The sequence below is a fragment of the Bidens hawaiensis genome, unplaced genomic scaffold, assembly GCF_021521415.1.
Source record: "Bidens hawaiensis isolate Kalapana, Puna unplaced genomic scaffold, B.hawaiensis_p1.1 tig00001461_1, whole genome shotgun sequence".
In the NCBI taxonomy this organism is placed as follows: Eukaryota; Viridiplantae; Streptophyta; class Magnoliopsida; order Asterales; family Asteraceae; genus Bidens; species Bidens hawaiensis.
Window position 1 is genome coordinate 3,499,309 of NW_027491082.1, and position 8,276 is coordinate 3,507,584.

Consider the following 8,276-nt stretch of genomic DNA (forward strand, 5'->3'; position numbering starts at 1 on the left):
GTAGCTATATTTAAGCATTATATATGATTTAATATATAAACTACCTACACATACAATCTAAAAAGCATATTGTACAACATTTAGATACTTAAAAACCACTTGTGTACGAAAGGCGAGCGCCTTACCTTCGCTTTAGGTCAATTTTTGCCTAAAAAGCTCGCCTCATGCTCGCCTTTTGAACATTGCCTTGACTAGTCTAAAGCGAAGAGGCCCTCGCCTCTCGCCTCGGCTCGCCTCAGGCGCGCTTTTTTAAACCAATGGGGTGGGATGAGAATGCTCTTAGAGCATTCTCATCCAGTTCCCTATCCCTATATCCATATATATCATATAATTACACTAAAAAACACTACATTTCTATCTTCTGTTCAATTAAATAATATTTTTTATATCTTTTTCATTACAGTTTTCTCTCTCCACCCTATAATTTACAAAAAAAATCACTACATTTTCCCTAAATTTACAAAAACTCACTACCTTTTCTCTCTACACCCTATAATTTACACTCACAACCCCACCCTATAATTTACAAATCCTCATCACATAATTTTAGATGATGGGTTGAGAATACTCTTACACATGATATTAAAGTAACATTATATTTATTCACTTGTATACACAAGCTGTAATTTTGGGTTTTGACTAAGATGAAATCATATAATGATAGTAAGCCAATTCGAGATGGCTAATCTCCTAAGTGATAGACTCTTTGAGCGGGTTAGACTTCAAAGAAATAAAGAGAACAAGACATAATTTGACTTTGCTAATTTTCTTCTTAACTATTCGAATTGCAATTGTACGGTATTTAAAGACACAAATAAACAAACAACCACAAACATGAAAATAGGAAATAATGTAAGCATGCACAACTGCATGAACTAAACTAATGTAACGTGGGTACAGGGATAAAACGTGGGTATGGGATTAGTGGCACGTATCATATAACAACGAACATGGTGTGGTGGTAACTGGTAAGGTGTCTCCTTCTGTTCAAATTATATAAGCTGCTAATATTAAGTGATTTATAGGAATTTTTATTAATATGATAGTTTGTTGTCAGAATTAAAAAAAATATATATATATATATATATATATATATCTATCTATCTAACCGTTAACTAGGTTTAGGGCAAGTCAATCTAACCTTAAATGAAACCTGAATGCTCTTGAAAGCCCAGAGTTTGATTTAAGCCTATTTGCATTATATATAAATCAGACCAAAGTCCATCTTTATCAAGCCCATGATCCATTAATCTTTAGCCTACACTTCAGCTCTTGTACAACCCTCCACAAGACAACAACTCCCTTACAATACAATAGACGTGCACAATTCGGGTTCACCTTGAAAACCCGAACCGGTTCGGAACCGGTTTTTTTCACCCCGGGTACAAAATGACACCGGTTCCAGTCAGGAACCGGTTCGGTTCCCGACCCGAACCGATGCCCGGAAATGCAAACTTTTAGGAACCGGGTAGGGTGGAACCGGAACCGGTTTTTTTTGAAATTTAAACATTATAGCCGTTAGGAACCGGTTCCAACGGCTATATAGCCGTTTTTGACCGTTGGAACCGGTTTTTTAACTATAAATAGGTTATCTTCTTTCTATAAATAGCAAGGTTTGTTTGTGTACTTGTTAAACCACTCCCAAAACTATAAAACACACTCCAAACCACAATTAACCTTAAACCGACAACAAATGGCAACCAATGATGACGTTGTTATGGTGATCGAAACAACAAGATGCCCCGATGTTTGGGTTCATTACGATTTGTGTCTCATGACCGACTCACATGAGTTGGCACGTTGCAAATATTGCTCGAAGTTTCTTAAAGCAGCGTCCAACTCGACATTACGAAAACATACGAATAAGTATTGTCGAGAGAAAAGAAGATTGGAAGCTAAAAAAACGGAAGTGGGAGAGTCGTTCGGCTCTACAACCCAAAAATAAGTATTCCCGGATTAAAACGACGGACTTTGTTTTTTATGTTTTAGTTGTTATGTTTAGTATCGTTTATGTTTTAATAATGTTTGTAATAGTTATTTTTTAGATGAATAAAATGTTCGTCGTTATTAAAAAAGTAACAAACAATTAATCATGAGTAACAAAAGTAATTATAATAAAACAAATCAAAACTAAATATTAGTTGAACAAGTTACAAATAATTTTACCAAAACAAATAATTACAACTCTTCTTCGTCTTCATTCTCGTCTTCACCCTCGTCTTCGTTATCGGAAGAAACCCCGTCCTCCGCCTCCTCATCATGAATATGACGCTCTATTGGTATTTTGTCTTCAAAGTTCGCCTTGTGTTGTACACGATCCACCGCATCCAAAATGGTCCTTTAGGCAAATGCAAACCTCTAGAGACTCGGGAGTTAGTTTTGTTCTTCACATAGATAACACCCTCCCACTAAGAGAAAAAACCGATTCGGAAGCAACCGTTGAGGCTTGTACGACAAGCAAATCACGAGCCATGGCGGATAGAATGGGAAATTCGTTGTGTTTACCTTTCCACCAAGCCAACAAATCAATACTGCGAATTTCGTCGACCGTTGCGCCCTCAACATAGTTTGCTCCACTATATCGACCAAGTTCGCTACTTGGTGTGTTTCCTCTTTGCCTCTTAGATGCCGATTCACGAATCCCATTCATCAAGTTTATAAGTGGGTCATTGCACGGCCTACCAGTTGTTGTTTTTTTCACAAAAGACGATCTCGTGCTTGGACCATACATTTGAAAATAATGGTTATAAAGGTCTTGAAGGTTTTTGTTGAACTTGTCCTTCGCTTCCGTCGACAACTTCGGGTCAATCTCGTGCATACCTAAGTTGTCGAATATTTCCTCAATCGTTGTTTCAACCCCATTAACATTCCAATAGGGGTTTAATGCGGCGGCACAAGTAAAGACCGGCGGTATGATTTCAAAATATTTTATGAACTTTTCTTTCATCACCGCAACAATATTTTCGAAGAGTTTGTTCTTCTCCGCAAAGCTTTTAAAAACACAAGACATATAGTACAATTCTTGCAAAACCCAACAACTAGTAGGGTAATAGACTCCCGATAATTTTGTTGTTGACTTTTTGAACACATCAAGATACTCCAACAAATAACCGACTTGGACCCAAACACTTTCCGGAAACATATCGGCCTCGCTTTCTTCAACAAGATTGTTATGAAAAGCTTGTAAAGTTTGGCGTTGAGCAAAAGCACACTTTAACATATGACAAGTTGAGTTCCAACGGGTTGGAACGTCCCAATTCGGCCCCAAATACTTACTTTCTTTCAACCGACTTGCAATAGTTCTTATATTCAAGATGTCTTTTTTTACCACTTTTGAAGACATCTTGTAACATAAGTCTAAAGTATTTTAAATCATCACAAATGTGTTCATTGTCAAGACCTATTTGAACAACCAAGTTGATGATATGTGCAACACATCGGACATGAAAAAAATCCCCGAAACAAGGTGGTAAATATTTAATGATAAATTTTTCAGCCGCCTTAGTATTGTTTGAAGCGTTGTCAAACGAAATCGAAAATATTTTATTTCTCAAGTTGTAAGTCGTTATAACTTCATCAAGTAATTCAAACAATTTTTCGGCGGTATGTGGGAACGAGAAGTTTTCAAAAGCGATGGTGCGTTTCATCAATTGCCATGTCACCGGATCAACCCAATGAGCGGTGACACATATGTATGATTCGGGCAACCCGTGTGGTGCAGACCAAACATCGGTAGTTAAACTAACCATGGCTTCTAAAGAATGAAAAGACTCGATTAACTCTTTTTTAGCACACTCCCACAACCTGATACAATGACGTCTTAAGGTAGTACGACTTACATGTGTGTATCTCGGTTGTAGAGTTTCGCGAATCAACGACGTCAACTCCGGGTCATCAAAGTGGTTAAACGGCAAACCTCGTTGAATAACGAACTTTGCCATTCTATCTTGAACTTGAGTCGTGTTGTAACGAAATAGTGTACCATCTTTACCCAAGTCAATTTGATCGGTCGCGCCAATCCCTTTCAACGCCTTGCAATATGGCTTCTCGATGTGCTTTCTCAAAGTAGAGTTGGAATCGTGCTTTAATATTGAACCACATAGTTTGCAACGAGCCTTTTGATAACCTTCGTCATCCACAATCAAATCCCAATTCTTCCATATGTCTTGGTTGCGGTTATGGTTGACTACCGTAACAACCCTTGGGTCCTCCGTAACAGGAACGGGGGCAACAAAAACACTCTTCTTAGCCTTGTTGTTAGTTTTTTTGATGGGTGCCATAATAATATTTAGTTGGATGGTCGGGTAAAGGAACGGGTTTGCTAAAGGAGTAGTATTGTAGTTTGTTTTTGAGTTTGGTGGTGAAACAAGTAATGGAAACAAGTTATATATAGGTTTGGGCATCAAAAACCGGTTCCAACGGCTATATTACCGTTGGAACCGGTTCCAACGGATCTATTGTCTCAAAAACCGGTTCCAACGGCTATATTACCGTTGGAACCGGTTCCAACGGCTAATTGGTGTCTAAAAAAACCGGTTCCAACGGCTATATTACCGTTGGAACCGGTTCCAACGGCTATATTACCGTTGGAACCGGTTTGACCCTTCAAAAAAACCCCGTCGGAACCGGTTATTCCGGGTACGAACCAAACCGGTTCCAATTAAGAACCGGGTAGGAACCGGGTTGGAACTGGTACTGACATACAAATAGGAGAACCGGGTACGATTTTCGGATACAAAAATACCCAAACCGGGTATTGTTCCAACCGGGTTGGAACTGGAACCGGTTCCGGTTCGGTTCCACCGGTTAGGTTCCGGAACCGGTTTTTTTGTGCACGTCTACAATACAAGCTACAAGTCGATGCATTTATTCGACTTTGGCAACTGTTGAAAATACTTGACCCGTTTGCAACCCATTTATTCATATTATTGTAGCTGACGCCAAGCCAATATTAAAAAAACTATTATGACATACAATTGAATCAATAAATTTTGGTTCCTTGCATATTAAAAAAATATATCCTTAGTTATGAGGTCACTAAATATGTTTAGTGATGATGTGATGTGTATGCTTGTATTTAAAATATGTACATTTGAGATGTATTGTAATATTTAGTGCTAATTAATTGTTTTTGTGTAAATAAGAGAAATATTACAAATTATACCCTTCTAGATTTTAGGCTGGGCCAATAGTTTCTTACCTATAACTAGTTTTCTTTTGAGGATGGTCTCCTGCATTCAGAGAATGGATATGATCACCCTCAGTATCCCATCAACGATCCAAAATTAGCCATCAGAAAATAAAAATAAAAATCTAGATTCTGGAGGATGTAAATCGGTTAAGGAAAAGACCTAGAAGGCTAGACCCATTAGACACGTTTTCTAAGAAAAAGTAAGAAATGAATTACATATTCAGTCCTCTAGCTATACAAAAAATGAATTTAGAAAAATGATTAGAGAATAATGATTAATGAATGATTTGAAAAATGAAGAAATTAAGGGTTACGCCTTTGAGTTTGAAGAAACGTGGATCTACTCACTGGTAGCAGATCTACTTTCCTCGGGTGTGATTAAACTATTTCACCGATGGTTCTTCTGGATCCGAGTTCTTCCACCTACAAAATGAACAGCGCCGTTACTTACCCCTCAGAAAGGGACAGAGGGGTCCTCTTTGGGGTAACCCTCCGGCGTGAGAATCAGTATCTTTTGGAGAAGATAATAATGTTGTATGTAAGTGAATCTCAAGAGTATTGCTGAATCGCTGAATACCCTTGATGATGTGACTGTGTGTCTTTCTGTAACTGACTGTGAGTGAATATGATTCAATATGATTGAATGTGATATCACTGCTTGTAACTGTCAATGATTGAGTGTGAATGAATGTGTCATCAAAGTGGAGTTGATGCTGTATTTATAGTGCTAGGGTTTTTACTGGTTGGGCTCAACCTCGTTGGCCTCCTCCAATCGCACTGCGCCACGTGCCCTCTGGGACACCTGGCGCTTTCTCGTTGGTTGTAATCACGTGGTAGCACATGTGTCATGCTGAGTTGTCGACCTTTCATTTGGCCGTTGTCAACATCAGCATATTCTTACTCCTTAAAAAGATGCCTTCTGGAAGATTGTCTGACGTGCACAATCAAGGTTGCCCTAATCCTGATTTGGATAAGGACGAGGTTGATTATGTGCACGTGTGATATGCGCCCATCCTGAGGATGCGCGAAGTCTTCTTTTTATTCTCACGCGCAGATATTTCATGCGCAAGTGTGATATGGACGAGCGTGTGATATGCGCCGCGCGATGGTGCGCCGGGCGCATATGCGACGCGCGAGCATATGTGATGTGCAAGAGCATGTGATATGCGCCGCGCGTTGATGCGCTGCGCGCATATGTGATGCGCGAGCATATGATGCATGCGCCATGCGCCTAGGTTTTGGCTTTGTGCCTTAATGTCTTTATCTTGTGGGTTGACCCGCCTTGATTGGTGTTGAGGCGGGTACATACCTCTTCAAGCCCCCCCAGTCTAATGTGTGTCTTATCTCGCGCGAGCGTGGTGAGATAGATATTAGACTCACTGAATTGTCCTTTTATAGGGGGTTTTGTCGTTTTCCTGGTTGTTTCCATCATCGCGCGAAGTTCTATCCACTTTGTTGAAAACCAAAGGTCCAAACACGTGGTTGGTTGGTGGTGACGTGCGCCGTAAACGTGTCAGAGGTTTCGTGTGCTCGAGGTGCTACAGTTGGCTTTCACGTCCCCTCACAGCTGTCCTGAACACGTGTTGCACTCGCATTGGTTAGTACCTGCGAGTGGGGGCGCGTCACTGTGCCGTGGCAGGTCGGTTACAATTTTATGTCCCCTCACACAGCTGTTAGGGACACGTGTCATTCCTTCGTTGGCTTGCACCTGCGAGTGGGGGCGCGTGGAATCCGATCAGCTGCCACATTTCTCTCTCCTGGTCCTATAAAAGCAGGCCCCTAGAAAATTTTGTATCCTCATCTTTATTGTTGTTCAAATTCGAATTCCTGCTTTCACATTCTGATTTGAGTGTTTACATCGATTCGAATCCTCGATTATCGGCTATTACAGTTGTATGTCTGATAGTTCATACTCGTCTAGCCCTTCAATCACCTCCGTTGCCTCTCGAAGACGCCGTGTGAAATCTGTGGTGATGTCGACATTGAAGCAAAAGGGGAAGGGGTGGAGGGTTGTTGAAACCACATCGGAGGAAGTAGGGAGGACCAAGGCCACCAAAAGGTGGAATGAAATCCCCTGCAAATTGAAGCAGGCGGATCTCGACAACCTCATCACCTCTCAGGGGTTTCCCACCCTGTTTGGCTGCATGTTGCCTAGGTCCGGGCAAACGGCGGCGAACCCGCCTGCCGGCTATATATCCCTATATAGCCACTTTTTCACCCACTGCAACCTTCGTCTCCCGATGACAAGGTTTGTGGGTGCACTGTTGAAGTTCTATGGGATTCACATATCCCAAGTCCATCCGTTTGGACTCGTGCGCGTGACTCACTTTGAGTTCATGTGCAAATCCCAGCGCGAGGAACCCACTCCTCGGCGCTTTCAATATTTTTATAAGGCCAAGATCCAAGACAATTGGATCTCTTTTATTCCTCGCAGTCAGAAGGTGAAGTGCTCCACTGTTTCATTCAAGAGCCTTCATGACTGGTCAGAGAGGTTTTTTTACATTAAGGCCGGTGTGATCCCCATCCGTATGACTATGCGCTCTATCGCTTCTGCGCCTGCGGATGAGGGTGTCCTCAAGAACCCAACTGGCGCATGGGTTAAGAAACTGACCGCCGAACCATCCCCCGCGAAGAAAATTTGCGAGGAGGCGCTGGTTGGGGTCGGCATGAGCAGGCTCTGGGCCGACAGCGCGCTTGAGCCCGTTATCCAAGTCGACGGGTTGTGTAAGTTTTTTTTTTTTTTTTTTTTGTTTTTTTTTTTTTTTTTTTATTGCGCTAACATCCTTCTTTTGCTGATATCATTTAACTCGTCTTTGCGCAGTCACCAGGGATTACATCCTTGCCGCTTATGATGAACATGTGGAGGGCGGCTCCGTCGAACTTGGCATTGGGGAGGTTGGTTTCCCGGATCGCTTCGATGACATGTTCATCCCAGTGGATCTGGATTTTGACTTTGACGGTGACGCGCCTGGTAAGCCTTCGCACTCTTGCTCATTCCTTTAGAAGACCCATGCTTATTAACAGTTCTGTCGCTTGTTTTTGTAGATGCGCTTGAAAACTACGAGCTAGAGCTCGCGGAAGAGGA